The 20465-nt window shown below is 40.2% G+C and overlaps 1 long non-coding RNA gene across 1 annotated transcript in view; it reads right to left on the bottom strand.

Moving 5' to 3' along the window:
* Positions 1 to 20465, bottom strand: part of LOC104833437 — a 54859-nt gene that overhangs the window by 7959 nt on the left and 26435 nt on the right. The window contains exon 4 of the long non-coding RNA XR_774519.1: positions 11273 to 11444. This is a non-coding gene — a long non-coding RNA (uncharacterized LOC104833437). The remainder of the gene's footprint in view (positions 1 to 11272; positions 11445 to 20465) is intronic.

Below are 20465 nucleotides of genomic sequence, written 5' to 3'. Positions count from 1 at the left end.
AGGGGATGCATGCTTATACTTGAAAATCATCCGTTCTCTTCATTGGGTTTCACTCACACTAACTAGTGTACAGGTATTTTGAGTAGGTCATAGATCAGCAGTCTTATCTGTGAACATGAACTTGAGCTGCTAATCTAAGTTAAAATCCCATTTATTCTGTCTTCACTATAAAGAACACAAATGGTTTGTAGTGGCCACTTACCCTAAACCTTCCAGAACATCTCTGAAGCAACTGCTATTATTATTATTCACAAGTAAAAAAGGCAAAGCCAGAATTACAGCGCCAGATCTTTTGACAATGAAAGCCTGTCCCCATCAACAGGTCACAGCTGTTGCCACGAGTGGTTGCTGTACCTTGAAATTCTTTTTGTTTTTTTCAAAACAAAAAATTGTTCTGCAGCTTCTGGTCATAATGACTGATCTTGAGGAAACAAATTATATCCTCTACATGTTTTTAGGGACATATCAGGTATGGAGTTTTAATACCTTCAGATCTCAAGTATATGCTCAAGACCATGGGTTGGGTTCATCTCTAGTACTATGAAAGCAATAGCACCACTACGTTTTGATGATTTGCTGTTCTCAGAGCAATCAAATCAATTTCAGTCCAGTTTAGTCCACTGCAGTAGAGGGACTTCTACTACTTGATTTCTTTACTGGATTTCAGCTCAAATTTTATGCTCTCAGGTTTCATTTTTCCATTTAAAAAAAGTCATGAATATTCCTGAGTGTTTACAAAACAGAATAAAATTTGGTTTTATATAGCACTTCTTGTACCTGGGCTACATGCTCTCCTTCTCCAAATAAATTATTCTGATTCTCACAGTCTGCTGATGGAAGAACAGCCATTATGCATCTGAGAATGCCTGGAAATCAGCCTATGTGTGAAATAATGTGAAAGCAGCTTTCTTCCGTTTTTTGCTTTCATTTTTTAAATGAATCAAGAGTCTTCAAAGAAGAACAGGCAGAAAAGTCAGGATGCAAATGAAGATGCTCTATGTTACAAAGAAAAAAATTTTTTTTTCTTAAAAGCTTGTGCTTTATTTAAATAAAATGAAATGAAGGAGGTAGTTCAGAATGAAATTATGAATAAAGCTCATAACAGTGTAGTTCAAAATGCTAAAAGTGGAAACAAACACACTTGCCATAAACACGGGAAACTCCAGCTAGCCAGATCCTCAGGCAATCATACATGCTATAGGAAATATATTCTAATTATGCTAAAATGAGATGCTAGCCTAGACTTACAGTAAGAAACACCTTTTATGATTGTCTCTATTGCTTGTGCAGGTAATATTTGCACATAATCTCACACACAATTAACCAATTTACACATGTTAAACAGAACTACATTGAAATCGGTTTCCTGGGGAAATCTGAGATTTACAGCAGGGCAAAGCTGAGCATGCATATTTGCACTTGCACACTTAAGCAGCTGCCTTATTGTCGTGGTTTAACCCCAGCCAGCAACTAAGCACCACGCAGCTGCTCACTTACTCCCTCCACATCCATTGGGATGGGGGAGAAAATCAGGAAAAGAAGTAAAACTCCTGGTTTAAGATAAGAACAGTTTAATAGAACAGAAAAGAAGAAACTAAGAATGATAATGATAACACTAATAAAATGACAACAGTAGTAATAAAAGGATTGAAATGTACAAATGATGCGCAGGGCAATTGCTCACCACCCACCGACCGACACCCAGCCAGTCCCCGAGTGGCGAATCCCTGCCCCCCCCTACTTCCCAGTTCCTAAACTAGATGGGACGTCCCATGGTATGGAATACACTGTTGGCCAGTTTGGGTCAGGTGCCCTGGCTGGGCATGAGAAGCTGAAAAATCCTTGACTATAGTCTAAACACTACTGAGCAACAACTGAAAACATCAGTGTTATCAACATTCTTCACATACTGAACTCAAAACATAGCACTGTACCAGCTACTAGGAAGACAGTTAACTCTATCCCAGCTGAAACCAGGACACTTATAAAACCTGGCATTAGAACAGAGTAATGTAAATCCTTTCTGGGTAAAGTCAAAGTCATATTTGGACTCGCACAAACAATAACAGTACTGATGTCCCATTCACAAAAGCTGTCCTACAGTGCTTATAACCCTAGGTCTCTCGTATTTCATTCTCATGGCTTTGCTCAGCACTTCCTGATAGATGGAGCCCAGCGCAATAGCTGGTTGTCTGTCTGGACATGTTCCTTTGCTTTCCATCCATGTCCTCTTTGAGTCTGTATGAACCGACACTGAAATGTATTCCATCTTCAGAGCTAGGACAGGACTGTGCCTACATCATTTGTATAGCTGCTTCCATGTCTACCAACTATCTTGTGCAGTACAGAAGGACAGCAGCTGGGCAGCTGGGGTTACAGCAGGAATAGCATTCAACATGGAGAAAATTTGGTGAGAATAAGCATAGAAAAAGAGAGTGATGGTAACAAATGTTTCTCCTAGTGCATGTTTTCATTCTTAACTAAACCTCATGCATTTAAAAAACTTTGCGTATTGGTGAGCCAGGACAAATCACATTAATGGTAATTCTATGAACAGTCTGCCATTAGAACCAAAGCTGCTATCAGATTAAATGCCCTCTAAGGAGTATGACCTGTGTGCTCAGATTGTGCATGTAAATCATGCCTAAGACCCTGGCTCGTGTTTTGAACCGTTCTCATTCCTCTGTGTTCCAGGAGTAGAAATGAGCATGTTTTTCTGATTAATGTTGATCATCCGCGTGCCGTGTCTTCTTGTCAGTTTTCTGCTTCCACAAAAGACACCCTGAATCCCAAGTCAACAGGCTAAATATCTTTCCTGGTCTGTTTTACAGGCCAAACAGAGCACATGTTTTTTAGTTCCCATCTATGCTTTCAAAGTTGCTTGCCTGCGAGAATTAGGATGGGTAACCTGCACTCCAGCTGAATTTGTTGCTGTGAGCTACTGCCGAAGTATCTGTCTTGGAGGAAAAACAGATTTAAAAGTATCATAAAGTACAGCTTTTGCTTTCCCAGAGGCTGTATCTTAGTAGTGGGTAAAATGTCACTCATTTAGTGGTGAGTGACATTTTAAAAGCCTTTTCCTTCCCATATATTATTAGTTCAAGTTGTTAAGGAAAAAAAAAGCCTAATTTCAGGACACAGTGTTTAAGTCATTCAGACCACCCTTAGCCTGTCAGACCCTGAGGTCCTGTATCTCCAGTGAAGAGGGGAACTATGAAATCTCAGCTAAGAATCCAAAATATGAGACTGAGTTCCTACTTACTTTTTTCCATTGACTTTAATGGGTTCAGTGTCCTAGCAGCAATAAATGTATGATGGTCTGAATTACTTATTACTTTCCTGAATTCAGACAACAAAGCATGTGGTCTGAATATAGCTCGTAGTCCCTGTCCTGTGATTTTAGCACCAAGCACCTGTGGGAAATTATGCCATTTTTGTTCATACTGAGGAGTACGTTATTTTGGGAATAGCCCACCTGATTAGAGCAAAGGGATTAGAACACAACCCCATAATGTAGGTCTATATTAGGTAGCAATAAGTATAAATACAACTTTATTTGTCCTCAGATCTTTATATCATAAAAAGTGTTATTTAATTCATTTTTTAATCTATGGCAAATCTTCATTTAAAACTAAAGGCAATTACCCTTAGGAAACACTGGTTTTGGACGTTGTTTTAACACACAAAGAAAACTCCGTAACCAGGCTTGTCAAGTTGCCTCGATATTACAGTACCAGAGGCTTTGTGGTCATTCTTACAAATGAGTTGTCCATCAGCCCTTGGCTAATAGTTCTGTATTTTGGGATTCATTTCACCGCTAACTTCAGTTTAACTATTTCATCACATTAATTATAACTGCAGCAGAGCCTAAAGCCACAATCAGGTTCAGTTGTGTTATTCACTGTTCAGACACATATTGAAATCAAGGTCTTCTCGGTCCTAGTTAATGACAAAGTGTGCCAGATGCTGGAGGCAGATAGGGCAGGCTGGAGAAAGGAGGATAGGGTAATCAAAGTTGGAGCATATCCAGCTAACTTTTGCCTCAGCTGCAGAAAGCAATTCACAGCTCATGTTTCTACTACCTGCAGACCTTATCCATAAATAGGTCTTCCAAATAGGCTGGAACCAGGGACAATTAAACATTAGAAGTTGTGAGAAAACAAAAGTGTTTTATTCCTGGAATTCTTATTCTGCATCTTGCATTTTTGCTAGTTCTAAGGAAAGATTAAGTGCATGATAAACTTGAAGATTTAAATTCTCATTGGCATGCAATAAGAATTTGCAAGCAAGCAAGCAAAAGAAGTTACATTTTGACATGCCAGAGCTCCTGTCACGACAGCTTACTACATGGGCACCTATGACTTCAACCTGATTCATGCAGTGATGAATGATGTTTGCATGTTCACAGCCTCTGGCGTAACTGAAAAAACTATGGGTGGCTGGGGTGTGGATCTCATTGCCATAATATCTGAACGCCACCTCCAGATAAGGTGGACCCCAGAAGGCATAGTCAGCTGGGGGGGCGGGGAGGGAAACTGCCAGCAGGAAGAATTATGGGGAGAAGCTACACATTTCCACTATTGGCTCAGACAATTTCATAACAAACCACAAAAATCTTTTCCTGAATCAAGGGAGTAAAATCAAACCAAGGCAATTGAATTATCAAGAACTTCTTGTGGGAGAAAGGGTCAAAACACTACACATGCAGCTGAAAGCTCTTACACCTGCCTGCTACAGAGACAACAGGAATGCACCGTTTCATAAAACCTATGAAGCACAGGTACATAATTTGGATCATGCCATTCTCACTAAGAAAATCAAGTGGTCAAGCTTCTCTCTTGCCTGCTTTAACACAGCAATGCTGTCAGACAAATCCTGCACTAGCTCTTCCATCCAACAACGATGGTTCATGAGGGCAAACTTGAAAGAGGTCTCTTCCACTGACTTGTGAACTCACTGTGAGAAATGCTAGCTAATGACTAAAAATATACAGGTAGAAATGCCTTTTTTTGCAGCTACATATGTCTCTTGCTTCTACGGTCACTTCTAAATTAGAGCATTTCTTTGCAAGGATAGAATGAGGCAGTATAGACAATTGGACTGTTAGTGTGGCACAGAAATGTGATTGACTGCTATTGAATTACTACAGTTGAAGAGTGGTTATGCATTCTTGTAGATCTTTCCAGTTGTAAGATAAAACACTTTAGCTTTAAATATGTCAGCATGTATTCCTGGCTCAGCTGCACCCTATCCTACTGTGCAATTCTGGATGGCTATTAAGCTATCTGTGCTTCAGTTTCCCCACCAACAAAATGTAGAAGTACTTCCTGACCAGAGATGGAAAGAGCTACTCAAGGGCTAAATGTTATTAAGATGCACAGAGTAAAGTATGCCAACACCACAGAAAGTGCTGGCATACTGCACTTTGTGTATGTGCGGAAGAAAGATGTTCTCTGTAGCAAAGACCTTGCAAAGTAAGTAGGTGATTCAAGGTTGGGGTAAATAGGAATATTCTGTTTAAATTTATCTCTTGAAATCTATATTGTTCTCATCTGTTAAAGAACGTCCACTGAGCAATGACAATTACAATGCAAATTCAATGTGTAGACTGATGTACAATTCAGAGAAATAGCTCCATATCCAAATTTTATCATGTGCTGTTATGTGATTGAACCTTTGTGGGATTCTTGCCCCATCTTTTGTCTGTTCCTGCATATAGGAACAGCCTTTCTAACAGCCATAGACACTACAGAGCTCAAGACGCATACAGACTGCAGTCAGCTGTGTATGAAATATAAATTAATCACATAGTGAGTCAATTTGTGTTACAACTGAGGTATTCATTGCACAGCAAGCAATACAGTTCAGTTAATGGGCATATGCTTTTGTCTTGATAGGAAGCTAAGGAGTTCATCATGGTGCACAAAAAGACTTTCTGATTTCATAGCACTGCAGAGAGATTCACTACACATAAGGGAGTATCTTTTCAGCTTGGCAGAACAGGACCTGGGTGTCCTGGTGGACACCAAGCTGAACAGAAGCCAGCAACGTCCCCTTGCCGCAATGAAGGCTAATGGTATCCTGGGCGGCATTAGGCAAAGCGTCGCCAGCAGGTCGAGGGAGGGGATCCTTCCCCTCTACTTGGCACTGGTGAGGCCACACCTGGAGTGCTGTCTCCAGTGCTGGGCTCCTCAGTACAAGAGAGACATGGAAACCTTGGAAAGAGTCCAACGAAGGGCCACAAAGATGATGAAGGGACTGGAACATCTCTCCTGTGAGGAAAGGCTGAGGCAGCTGGGACTGTTCAGCCTGGAGAAGAGAAGGCTCAGGGTGGGGGGAGATCTCATCAATGGATATAAATACCTGAAGGGAGGGTACAAAGAAGATGGAGCCAGGCTCTTCTCAGTGGTGCCCAGTGACAGGACCAGAGGCAGTGGGCACAAACTGAAACACAGGAGGTTCCCTCAAACATCAGGAAACACTTTTTCACTCTGAGGGTGACCAAGCACTGGCACAGGTTGCCCCCGGAGGTTCTGGAGTCTCCATCCTTGGAGATATTCAAAAGCTGCCTGGACATGGTCCTGGGCAGCTGGCTCTAGGTGGCCCTGCCTGAGCAGGGGGGGTTGGACCAGATAGCTTCAGAGGTCCCTTCCAACCTCAACCAGTCTGCGATTCTGTGATCCTATTACAATTTGTAGGCTCTACATCCCAGCATACAGTTGAAATTTCAAGGAGATCATGATGTTTCTGACAGATTCCTTCTTTGATAACAGGACCATACTTTCAGATGAGACAAGATGTCAGAATGTGGCTCATTCAAATGACTTTTACTGGAATTATAAAGGTGGCAATGCAAAATTGCTCTATTCTAGACAGGTTTCAGATAGGCTATGCTTTTCACACTACTGTTAAAACTCGAGTGCTAGGGCATATAGAATGGTGAAACAGGTCCAGATTTATCTGAATTGTGCCACTACTTTTTGCTATGTGGAAAGTGTTATATTTAGGTCAGTTTGCAGTTAGAATTACTTCTTCAACAAGTGGGTCAAGGCCTTGTTTGGAGTATATCTTACAACTTCAATATACACACACAAATCAATGAGTCTTGTAAGGAAGGAATCCTAAATTGTCTACAGATAGCTAGCTTAGAGCAGGATTTGCAACTGCTTCTCAATTGTCTGGGCCCAGAGTGCACCAATAGGCATTAATGGTTCCTGAACTCTAAGCTGAGCTCTGTGTTTCCCCCTTCCCCATGGGACTTGCTGCCATTCACAGTATGGCTGTGAACGGACTTAAAAGCTGATCCTGTCTTTTTGATGTTGGTGAACCTGTGGCTATGGAGAACCTTGGAAATGCTGGTTTAGAGTTTAAGTGCACCTCATCAATGAAGTCTGCAGAAACATGTCTACATTGCATCCTCAGGGTATTTCATTCCAGACTACCTGTGATCTTCCCAGGTAATAAATGATTTCCAATGTGGTGAAGAAGGAATAAAACATTTTAGCCTTTATGCTGACCAGTAATAAAAGCATTTTGTATCCTTATCTGGTCTGATTCAGGCTGGAGTTGCAGCTTATATGTAAAGATTTTCCCAGAGAAAATAAACTAAATGGATTTGAATGAATAGCCTGAAGGTACAGCAGTCTCAGATGTGTGACTCTAGTCAACTTAATGACATCTGATGTTGAACTGCATGAGTTTATGAAGCTCTTCATTTATCTGCCTGGCAGAGGCTTTTTTATACAGCTGGGGAATTGATTGTTGAAGTTGCCAACAGTGTTATACCAGAGATTTAAATGCTCATTAAAATCAGGGGTAGTTCAATAATTTACTACTTTCAATCAGGTTTAGATGAAATTCTCATTGTTTTTAATTTTGCCTGTGAGCCTGAGAAATCATGCTGATAATGGATTTTATTAATGAAGAATGCGACAGTCTCTACTGGAGGCTAAAGTGGTGACAAAAAGCTCTTTAGACAGAATAATGCCACAGCTTCTCTACATTCTTCTTCTGGAGAAGGAAAGGCCTCATCATTACATTGCATCTTCTCCCTTTGTGTTTGTTCCCTATAAAGGAGCCCTATTCCTCCATAAGTAAAGAATGCAGTATATATATATATATGTATAGATTAGAGACAGCCAACATGGTTCACCAAGCACAAATCATGCCTGACTAATCCAGTGGCCTACTACAATAGAGTGACTGCATCAGTGAAGAAGGGAAGAGCTATGGATGTCATCTACCTGGACTTCTGTAAGGTCTTTGATATGGTCCCCCACAACATTCTTGCTGTTAAATTGGAGAGATATGGGTTTGATGGATGGACTGGTAGATGGATAAAGAATTGGCTGGATGGCCACATCCAAAGACTTACAGTCAACGGCTTGATGTCCAAGAGGAAACTAATAACAAGTGGTGTTCCTCAGGGGTCCACAGTGGGACCAGTACTATTTAATATCTTCATCAGTGACACAGGTAGTGGGATTGAGTGCACCGTCAGCACGTTTGTGGATGACACCAAGCTGAGCGGTGCAATTGATCTCTAGAGGAAAGGGATGCCACCCAGCAGGACCTTGACAGGCTTGTGCAGTGGGCCAGTGTGAACCTCATGAGGTTCAACAAGGCCAAACGCAAGGTCCTGCACCTGGGTCGGGGCAACCCCCAGTGTCAATACAGACTGGAGGATGAATGGATTGAGAGCAGCCCTGTGGGATACCGGTGGATGAAAAATGGGACGTGAGCCAGCAATGTGCACTTGCAGCCCAGAAAGCCAATCATATCCTGGGCTGAATCAAAAGCAGCATGGCCAGCAGGTCAAGGGAGGTGATTCTCCCCCTCTACTCTGCTCTTGGTGACACCCCACCTGCAGTACTGTGTCCAGCTGTGGGGTCCCCAGTATGAGAAAGACATGGACCTGTTGGAGCAGGTCCAGAGGAGGGCCATGAAAATGATCCGAGGGCTGGAACACCTCTCCTGTGAGGAAAGGCTGAGAGAGTTGGGGTTGTTAAACCTGGAGAAGACTCTGGGGAGACCTTATTGCAGCCTTTCAGTACTTAAAGGGGACTTATAAGAAAGATAGGCACTTTTTACCAGGCCCTATAGTGACAGGATAAGGGGCAACAGTTTTAAACTGAAAGTGGGTAGATTTAGATTGGACATAAGGAAGAAATTTTTCACAATGAGAGTGGTGAGATACTGGAGCAGGTTTCCCAGAGAAATTCCCAGGATGCTCCATCATTGGAGGTGTCCAAGGTCAGGCTGGATAGGGCTTTGAGCAACCTGATCCAGTGAAAGATGTCCCTGCCCATGACAGGGGGTTGGACTAGATGAACTTTTAAAGCCCCTTCCAACCCAAAGCATTCTATATCATATCATGTTTTGCCAAAATATGGAAAATGTGGAGATAGGTGATCAGGTTAAAAAACTTCACAGTGAACTGAGAGAGAAGTTCAAAGCATCGTGGGTATACCTACATGGCATCACACATGAGCCAAGTATATTCACACAGCTCAGATATAGGCCAGTATAACCTGCTTCTTATGTACAGTTAATTGGATTACAGTTATTCTCTCATTGCCTTCAAATTAGAAACTTTTCTGATCTCTTTTTGTGGAGGTCTTCTGCTCTTACTGCCCTTTTACAGTGCCTTTCATGATACTGTACGTTTCTGAGACTCCCAAATAAATGACAGCTTTTTTCCCCCCAGAAGCTTTACACCAATTAAACAGCAGAACTCCCACTCGGAGGCGAGGATACATCCTGATATTGGAGGAACTGATGTTCACCTCTGAATTTTACAGTCAGCTGTTTTGCATTTTAACCTATTCCATGACACAAACAGTAACAAAAACATTGTTAAGTGATACGTGTTCTCTCAGAAGTCTGGTGTAACTATCTTGTCCATAAGCAGAGCTAGATTTTCTCATTAAACGTTCTTATAAACAGTAAACGTGGTTCCTTGAAGCAATAAGACTTCTTTAAACAAAGCAAGGCACAAGCAGAGGTGAGGCAGGCACATTCCTACCACTATTGTCTTAAAGCAGCAATGCTGACAGCTGCAAAAGTAGCCAAACAAACCACGAGTAGAATTTCTAAATCATACTTTCTTGGGCTGACAGCTGTAACATCCCACTGTGGAAAAACTGCACCTGTGCAATTAGCAAGACTACTGATAATCAAACGAAGGAAGAAAACAGCACATGGCCTTCAACTGTGTCAAGTGGGTGCAGGCTCAGAATACAAGAGGCTAAAAATAAGTCATTACTCAAGCTCTTCTGTGTTAGATGTTTTCAGGTCAGCTCAGATAAGACTGGATTCCTGCATTTTTTGCTAATGAATAACTGATCAGAAAAAGCACAGACCCAACATCTGGAGATCAACTGTGAACACTTCAGAATTCAGTCAGGACTTTTAGTTCAGGACCACTTCTAATACAAAGGCATTAGTGTTACAACCAAGAAATATGCAGCCAGGTTCTCTTAGCAATCTAGGCCAGACTTTCAGGTAATCTGGCAATATATTGAAAATAATATCTGGCAAAACTAACTTTACTGGCAAACCAACCCCTTTAATCCTTGCTCTTGAATGCATTTCTTTTCCACAGGTGTGAACGGATAAAAGTTAATCAGATTCTTTTCATGGGACGTGGTTATATTCCCTTAGCACTATGTTAGCAATTTTTTGGCAGACTAAACCTTAGTTTTTAGCAATGGGGGCTAACTTTGCTGTGGGTTTATTGCTATGTTCTTTCCCATTTTCATTTGTTACCAATTTGCATGCTGCCTTCTTCCTTCTCAATAACCAGAGCTCTAGAAATTCTGTGGAAGGATTGATTTAATTTGTTGTCTGACATTTTAATATCACCCTTAGACTATGGTACAGAGAATTAAAAAAAAAAAATCTGTCAAATAAAGCATACAAATTGATGATTAGAAACAAGGCAGAAACCTCCATGCATTTGGCCAAACATGAAACTGGAATAAAAAGAGAGAAAGGAACCTGATATCTGCTTCCAACAATAGTCTGCATCCTCACAAAGCCATGGAGTCACTTGCCCTTAAAAAGACCAGACTACAAAGAGGGCATAACACAGCAGCATGGGAAAAGTAAATTCCATCTCTGTCAGCCAGTCTACCTGTTCCCCTTAAGTGGTGATGTTGAGGCTGCTCTTGCAAGGGTTTCTGTGCAAATTCAGACCCAAACTAAGCGAACATCCTGCAAGCAAGGAAAACTTGCACAGTTGGAGAGAAGAGGGCCTCTGCAGACTTCCTACCGTGTGAAGTGATCATATTAAGTTCTCAGTTCAGGTCTATGAACGTTGTCCATGAAGAATCCACCTTATGAATCCCAGGTGTCTCCAGATGAGAACTGAATCAGACCTTCATGCTTGAGGAAATATCTTAGATCTGACATTGCTGGCTTTAATCAGCAATTGGCAAGTTCATCTGCAAATGAAACTATGTTGGCTCATTGCTCATCTCATGAACTTTGAAACATCCTCAGACATACTAAATTATGTGTTTAATATGTTCAAATTGTTAATATGCTCTTATATGTTCATATGGCACAAAAATTCTTGCTTTAGAAGAAGTAGATCAGCACGGCTATCTAGCCTGGGTACGGTGTGCCAGTCTAACTATTCTGCCCTGGTTCCTGACTTGTTTTGTTCAAATCTAACCCAGAAACTTTTGAACAGTGCTCCATTGCTGTTTGTTTGGGTTTTTTTGTTGTTTTTTTTTCCCCCATTAGATTGCACATAAAGAAATATTTGATGCTTGAATTTAATCTGAAAACAACCTGTGATTGAAAAAAAATTAAAAAAATCTAATCCCATTCAGAACACCAGTCAATATGCTTAATGGAAAAGTATAAGCTGGTTTTCTCAGGAAGATGAGAATATTACTGATCTGCTGGTTTAATCTTTAAATAGATATAGTGGACTGTTAAAGAACCTTTTTAGAGGTATCAGTCTGAAAGAACCAATTCGGTCATCCTTGTGAACTCTGCTGAGATTCAGGAAATACAGAAGGGCACTGAAAGCAGGAAAAAGCAATAATTTGCTGTGAAGAACAAAACAGAGTCTATTATTATATCTCTCTTGGCATGAGGTGCATTTCTAGAAAAGCTCATTGCAGTTTCCAGTTATATAGATACCTCTTATCCCATACATGTAAATAATTCAGAGAAATATTGGCTCAAACCTCTTTGGAGGCTCAGCACTGAAAATTACATCTGTTGATATCTGAAAGCACAATAAAAATAAAATAGGAGTGGAAGGGTGGAGCTATCATAGGTAGCCATATATCAGAAACAGGTTTATTTATTTATATTTAGGTAATGGAAAAATACCCTTTCAGCTTGAGTGGATGTGATGCATACAGACGTTAGGAGGTTACTGTTGTCTACCTGTTTGCTACCTTTCCCCAAAAGTTACTGCCTCTCCAGCAGAGCTGCTTTGTAGTCATCTGTGCACTCTTCTCCCACATCAGCACAAAGCCAACAAGTAATTCAGCTATCTTCATTGGTACTGAAAGTCTAACCCTTACTCTACAATCACATCCCTGTGAAATTCTAATGGGCCTATCACTTGTGAACCAAGTATTAATCCTTAGCTTTCATGTATGGTTACATGTTTGGGAAGTATTTTTAAATTATAGACTGTAAATTATTGCAAAGTGCCTTAGTATTCCCAAAACTATGCTAAATATATTTATTTTGGTAGAACTTTTTAAGTGGTATGTTGTGCCAAGTGCTCAATGATTAAATATTAAATACACATTCACACATCTCAGGTTGAGCCTGTATGAATGGAGGTGCAATTTGACTCTGTTCTGCCAAATAGGAGTTGCATTACAGCTTAACATTCAAGATTGCTAAATCCCTTTGCTTGGTAACAAGAACCATGTGACACTGCACATAATCATTAAGAATGTAGCATGGTTGGATGTCCTTTTAACAGTAATTTGAGGAACATGTTTTAAATGGTAGGGTGTGGCTAAATTCACATTTAACTGCCATTTTAATTATTTTGCGTTTTATTAATTGCTCACAGATTGATTCAAATTTAATTATTACTATTTGGATGAACCTAATTAGTTTTTAATGCCTGCTTAATGGTCTTGCCTGATGATTTTGACCTGCTGGCCATTCTGCATGCTCCTGTTTCAACTGAATTAGAATCAGGCCTTTCTTATAAAGTGAATAATTTGTGAGAATAACCTTTGCATGGTTTCATTTTCACATTGTAGATCTGCGTGTCCCCTTATCAGCCTGCTCAGTTACTATGTTTTTACAGCCAGGAAGCTATTCAAGGTGCAAGTATGGCCACCCTTTGATGCTCGTGCTGTCTATTTGCCTTAGTTTTCTCCCTCACTGAGGAATTACTGTGATGCCCACTGAAACCAGGATCAAGGTTGACCTATCTGGTGATTCTCTCTCCTACACAGCTCAAGAGGAGGTTGATAAAAGCAAGTCCTCAAGGAGTAAAACCAGGCTCCATATGGTCCTTTTCAGCTTGTTGAAGTACAGGCAGGCCAGTCACTTGGCCTGCAATGATCAGAGCAGAGGGAAAGGTAGAGAATTACTCTTATCTGGTGGAAGCAGCAAACAGGGAAATGTCAGGTATCTGTTTACATGTTCCTGGTAAAGCACTCAGATGAGAGACTGGAAGGTAGGCTGTGGAGTCATTGTTTGTAAAAGCAGTAAATCCTGCTGGGTACTGTTTTGCTTTGCAACATCTAAGTTTCCTATGTAAGTCTGTCTTGTTGCTGCTGAAACTCCAGAGAACCCAAATTGTCAGGCAATCAGGAGGAAATTATGGCCATGGGGAAAGCAAAACCAACTAGCACAAGGATCCTTCCTGGGCTGATTAATGACTTGTAGCAATTACTCACTTCATACAAATGCTCACAGGATATTAGAAGTGAGTATTTTCTAGTTCTACCAGATTTCAGATAAGCAACTGCTATATTCTACAGGCAGGAAATTAACCCTTAAGCTTGAGTTGAAAGTAAACTATATATTTGAATAAAACATGTTACTCTTATTTTGCTGCAACAGAGTAGTACAGGCAAAGGGACTTTGCTGGATGATGCTGGACAAATAGCAGCATCATTAACAGGTATAATTTTGTTTCAATTAACTTATGGGTCTGATCCTGACCTTAGACTGGGCAGAACCAGCACTTCCTGCATAAGTCCTTATGCAGGACTGCTAAATGAGGCTCTGCGTGCCTCCAAACAGGGTCTGATTTGACTACTGAACTATTTTGTATCAATGTGGCACCAGTGTCTCTCCTGATGCTCTAGAGTGAGTGTGACAAGGAGAGGAATCAGCCCAAGAAACACTGCTGAAAGATATTAAACCTAACTTCTAACACTGGTTATTCCCAGTATTTACTTCTAAAAGAGAAAAATGCAGCTAACTCAGTATACATGCTACGCAGCCTCTGCCAGCAACTGTCAGACAGACGCTTCATGTTTCTGCATTTTCAAGCTTTTCTTGCACTTTTTGTCTCCATTTGAACACTTCTGAGACACCTAAAGGAGTGCCTTGAGTGACTTAAGTCTGAGAATCAGATACAAACCAGAAGCTGATAATTTCCTTGCAATGTCAGTACAGTCAGGTCTTACAGCTGACACTGAGGGATTCCGTGGTGTTTTCTGAGCTGTTCTTTCATCACTGCTAAATTTTCTTACTCTAGATTTCAGTTTTTCTGCAACTTCAATCAAAAGTTTAGTTTTATTTAATCTGATTCCTCAAAACAAAACATTTCTCACTATGTTGCTCTTTCCCTGAACAACGAAATGCTTCCAGAGCTCTAACAGAAAATTGAAATTGGAATCTGACTACTGTGATCATTTAGGTAGCTTATTGATAGATGGCTGGCTAGTGTTGTCTTCTGCAGCCAGAGTTCGACTTCAGAGCTGGAATGTAAGGAGAGAGGAGGCAAAAAGGAAGCAGGAGGCAGTATACAGAGAAAGGCAGAGAAAGGGGGGAGTCATGGTTGGGAGGAGCTATGATGGTACTCAAAAAAGCACAGCTGTATCTTGTGATGTTCAATTTGGGATCAAGCATTTCATTTCTAATACAGCCCAAAAGGTAATTACTCAACTTCTCTTTTATTGCAGCTCTCACAATCTCACATTATTTTACTGCTCTTTCTGATATTGACTGATACCAGACCCACAGGAGCAGCTGAAACATTTGGATCAATGCCAACTCAGACCTGTTACAACCTATGGCTTGTCTTGCTTAGAAGAGATTTAAAAAAAACAAAACAAAACAAAAAAAACCCAGAACAGCTCCCCAAGAATGAAAAGCACATCTGGATGCTGAAAATTTAATAATACAGGGACAATATTAATTTATACCAGCTAAAGATGATATAATGGATATGGGTCCCATTTGCTTCACTGGGCTCTGAATAGCATAGCAGCACTGGCAAGTACAATTCTCTGAAAAGTACCTCATTAGCTCTGTCAGCCTGCCTCAGCTGCTACAGACCAAATCCTGGAAAGAAATGCCACTGAACAGAGGAGTTGCTGTTGTCTACCAGATAGAAAATTTACCCCAGGCTGGACCAGAAACAAATAATAAACTATTTCGTATTCAGAAGCAAAAAAAAAACCCCAAACCCTAGACTTCTAGCCTCATGCTATTTAATCTTTATCTTAATTTTTTAAAAAATAAAGTAAATTCATCGATGATATAACTCCATTGAAATTATTGCCTGAACCCCAGCCCTAGTTCAGTCTTGAACCTGAAATCAAGGGAGTATGGACAGGGAGAAATTTCATTCTGCTGGGCTATCAAACATTGCTGGTGCCAATTTAAAATAGAGGATTTACCAACTGCTGTAGCATCCACTGAACATGCTTAAATGAGATTTCTTTGTGAGGAAACTTTTTCCAGAGTCTTCTAAGATTTACAAAACTGTTCTTTTTTAGCATCACTACAAAAAACTTTTGAGACTAGACATTAACTTTAGATTTTTTTTTTTGCCCCATATTGCAACAAAAATAATAGGCAGTCACTTCATGAGTCATTTGTTTATCTCAGTGCCTTTGAAGCATGGATGTGATCGTGAACATTAACATGTTTTCTGAAGCAGAAAAACATTAAATAACCAAAGACCTTTAGCAACCTCTAGCGATATCAAGTAAGATGATACAATATCGCTCATATAACTTGATCTTTTCACTTGGGTTTCCAGTAGATAGCACCTAAATTCTGCTAAAATCACAGACTTATTCTAGATCTGTACTACTTCAAGGGCTGAAGTTGGTTCACATGCTATAGTAGGGCTCTGCTTTCATTCTCACACCCAGAAAGAGGGGACAGCTGTCAGACATACCTGGCACCTAGAGGCTGCCACTGTTACATGTATTATCAGACCTTCAAAAGACAAAAGTGCCCAAGATAATGACTACTTCAGCAAACCTGGCTACTTCATTTGTGTCTAAATGGGAAAGATAAACCTTTGAAAATTTCACCACATACCTGTCAATTCATGGTCATTAATTTGTTTGTACTTCTTTATGTTGTCAATTTGCCAGGCAGTTGAGAACTCTAAACATCAGAACTTAGTGGTAACAAAACTGTTGTAGTCCTGCAGACAACTAAATTATTATACTAGGAAGGTCCAAACAATAACACCATGTAATCAGGATTCTGAAGCAGAAGTCCAAATAAGCCATGATTTATTGTGTAATCAGATACTGCTTTACTTTGAGGTCCCCAAACTCTCTACTACTACACATCACTGACCTTGTAATTAAGTGGTCTGCTGCTACCAGAACGTAAAAGGACTTAATAACCTTGCAATTTTAGTCTGCTATAGAATGAGTACATTGCACCTGGCTTGACTGGCAAAACTGGCTGCTTTATACAAGCCAGGAAAAGGATTTGCTAACTCAGAGCCAGTGATATAGAGAATGAACTGCTAATTGCTTAATGATTGTCTCTCTGTAACTTTACATACCAAAGACTGGGGCTCGTCAAGGATTAAGCCTGTCAGAGACTGGTATTTGGGAGTGATGAGCAAGAAGGAACCATGAACAATCACAAAACTTAATTAAATGTTTGATAAATTTACGATCTTGTCGAGAAGGCTCAAGTAGAGGCCTTGCTTGAATAGATAGGGCCAGAAAAGATAAGAACGCCTGCCTTTGTTCTTGTCCTTGTAGATAATTTAGCTTAAACTAACCATATGGTTTTTACACCACTAATGAGAACTTAGATAATAAGAGCACTAACGAGCACTGATGTATTAAAACATGTAAAAGACCATACTGTGCAGAATCACCTGAGAAGGGTCAAATAGCGGACAAGTGAGGAAGACTATGGAAGACCACCAGAGGACTCCTGAAGACCACCAGAGACCTTCAATGCGCCTGCATAAAGGACATTTGCATATGCTAATAGTTTCCCGGAAAACTAATGAATATGTATAACATTTCTCAGAAATCTAGTGAAAATGTATGTAGAACATGTATTTAACCTGCACAATTAGACCTGACGGTGTGCACGATAGGTGGAGCGATCCCCCGTGCATCCAGCGCTGCCAATAAAGAATACCTACTTAATAGTTAATCAAACCATTGAGTCAATTTCTCTGAATCACAGTTTTACCAATAGTTCTGTAGATACAGTCCTCTGTATCTACTGCTGTACTGGGTCTGGCTGGGATGGAGTTAACACAAGTACTAAGCAGTCTGCTATGTCCAAGTGCTCAGAAGGTGGCAACCGCAAGACTCTCCTCTCTTGACTTGATGTCATTTTACATATATGCTGTATGAAACTCCCTATGTAAGACCAAGTTAAATTCTACTCTCTGGGGTAACAGCAGTTGACAGGTTCTAGCCCCCAATAAGATGGATGTTCAGTTTTGCTTCTGGAAGGCAAAATCCACATTGTCTGTCATCAACACAGGGTGTCTAGCAGTTTAAGTGGAGAATTCAACTTTTTCTTGAGACTCCTGCACACAATATTTTTCTAAGTTAGGCACCTATCTCACACTACAGATATGAAACAGAAATGCAAAGTGTAAATGCCTTTAAGCAGCTCTCTGCAAGATCATCTCTGTTCTTAAATCTACACAAGGTCTTATACCAGTCTTTACCCAGGAGCCTTAGACAACCTTTTTACTATTGGTAAACCTGGACCCTGAACCTGGGGTGATGTGCTCATAGGCAGAATGATGAGGGATGTACAGAACTCTTTATTCTGCAGAATTCTGTAAACATCTCATGCTTAGCTAGATCAGAGTTACTCCTGTCTGTCAGAGAGGTGACAAAGGCATACATAAATAAGGCCAGGGCAGTGTGCTGGGTTGAAGTCTCCAAATTATTTTCACAGCACCATGTTAAAAAGCAGCTGAACCACCACCGATAGAAGCAAACTTCAGCTGGAAATGTGAAATACTTAATATAAACCAGTTCCGGCTCAACTATGTAATACTCAGACGTGGGTACCATTAATTTCGTACCAATTTAGCAGTGTTTTTCAGTTCTCCATTACAGGCTGTATTGACCAATGCCATGTACCTTCAAGTAAAGAAAACCACTACATGCTTTCTTTCTTCCCATGCAAATATGTTTTCACACAACTACTTTGCTCAGTACCTGGCCCCATACAGAACTGAAAGTGATTCTAATGAAGATGGAGTTACTGTTTTTCAATAAAAGCACAAGTAGTTGTAAAAGGTCAATAAGATTTACTCTGGTGTTGGCTTAGAGATCATTTGTTATTCAAATGACAAAGGTACTATGTTTACGAAGTACACTTAGTGATCAACGGTACTACCTGTTTATCAGGCAATCCTTGGCATTTCCATAATTTCTCCATGCAATAAGACTTGAGCTTCGCTTACTCAACACAAACAGCAGAGGCTCAGCAATAATCACAGATTATTGCTGAGATCTTCCAGAAAGTATTTTAAAAACACTCTGTCAGTTTCTTGTTCTTGATGAGCCATTTCAAATGTCAAATGTTGGGTCACATTTTTGAATAATAGCTACAAAACCGTAATGTTATGAAAGTTTTAAATCTGCATCTTCCATGATGGCCTCTGAATCAGAGTAATAGAAATGCAGGTCTAAAAAGGACTTCTAAGAATATTTTTTTACTTTTTCTAGTTGCTTTACTTTTTTATAGTTTCTAGATCTATAAGCATTTTCTAGCTGACCTATAGATCATCACAGAGCAAATTTAACAAAAGGATTGCTTTTATTAATGACTTTTTACTCATCCCTTTGAATTCATTCTAAACCCTGCATTGTCTCATACCACAAATTGAAAATCACTGACGCATTACAGCTATCTCTACATTCACGAATATGAAGACAATCACCAGCCATTCCAGGAGTGCATTCTCGAATTCCGTAACACCATTTAGGTGCCAATGTAGAACATTTCAAATCTGATAGCAGCTATAGACAAGGAAAGAAAGAAATCTGGAGGAGAAAACTGTTTATTAAAGTAATCAGTGGTTTGTAGAAAGAATCCTGTGAAATTGCTCATTTAACAGGATGTTACATTGTTGTTTATGGGCCAAGAAAAGTGTTGGTATCACAGTCACACCAAAGCTTCACTGGTGTCCAATCAAACACAACTTTTCTATTTACCATTTTCTTGACTTAAATTTGTGCACCAGGCCCACGGGGCTTGGTGAATTCTACTTGCTTCTTAAAAAAACCCCCAACTATTAACAACACTTTTGATTTCTCTTGTCATGATCCAAGACCTTCAAAGCATGTCACAAGCATCAAAAGTCACTGTATTGTATCACTATCACTTACTTGTGGACAAGGAACACAAAACTCAAGGTATTTAAGGGTCTACCTAATTTCAGTTACCATCTATGAAAAGTCTGACTCTGATTCTAACTACAGTTGGATTTCTGCCTTAATGCACCACTAAGAGTCACAGAGCAATTCAATGGGAGAGACAGAAATAGAATACAGCTGTCCCAATTCTCAGACTCCATTCTAACCAAATGACCATGTGGGCTCCCAGCTTGGTGCTTATAAAAATACAACAGCTGCTGTAGGTTGCATCTGCAAACCATTCTCTGACTGCTTTTAAATGTATCTTTGTTCATATTCAGGCTCAGCTGAAAAGGCCTGGGGGGAAAGGCAGTGACAGAAGACTTGAGAAGCATATAGACTTTGTGCCTCACAGTATTCTCAGCAGAAGCAGGTATCAAATGACTCAAGGAACTTTTACTCCAGTGCTACATGTTCATTCACTCACCTTCCCTTGGGATGCAGAGAGTGTGCCAGCTGGGCAGATGTGAAGAGGAAGCCACAAGAAGATCACAGAAGCCATTTCTAAAAGCCAATATTAGTCCTGGTTTCAGCATATACCTCACCAGTCATGTACATGCCTTTATTGTCCCATAAAGAATGACGTCCAATATTTGGCCTATAGAACAGCTTTAGTTATAATGGCAGCTGAATACCCAC

Source organism: Haliaeetus leucocephalus, unplaced genomic scaffold, assembly GCF_000737465.1.
Source record: "Haliaeetus leucocephalus isolate CR32 unplaced genomic scaffold, Haliaeetus_leucocephalus-4.0 Scaffold2, whole genome shotgun sequence".
In the NCBI taxonomy this organism is placed as follows: domain Eukaryota; kingdom Metazoa; phylum Chordata; class Aves; order Accipitriformes; family Accipitridae; genus Haliaeetus; species Haliaeetus leucocephalus.
This window is presented reverse-complemented; position numbering and strand designations above follow the sequence as displayed.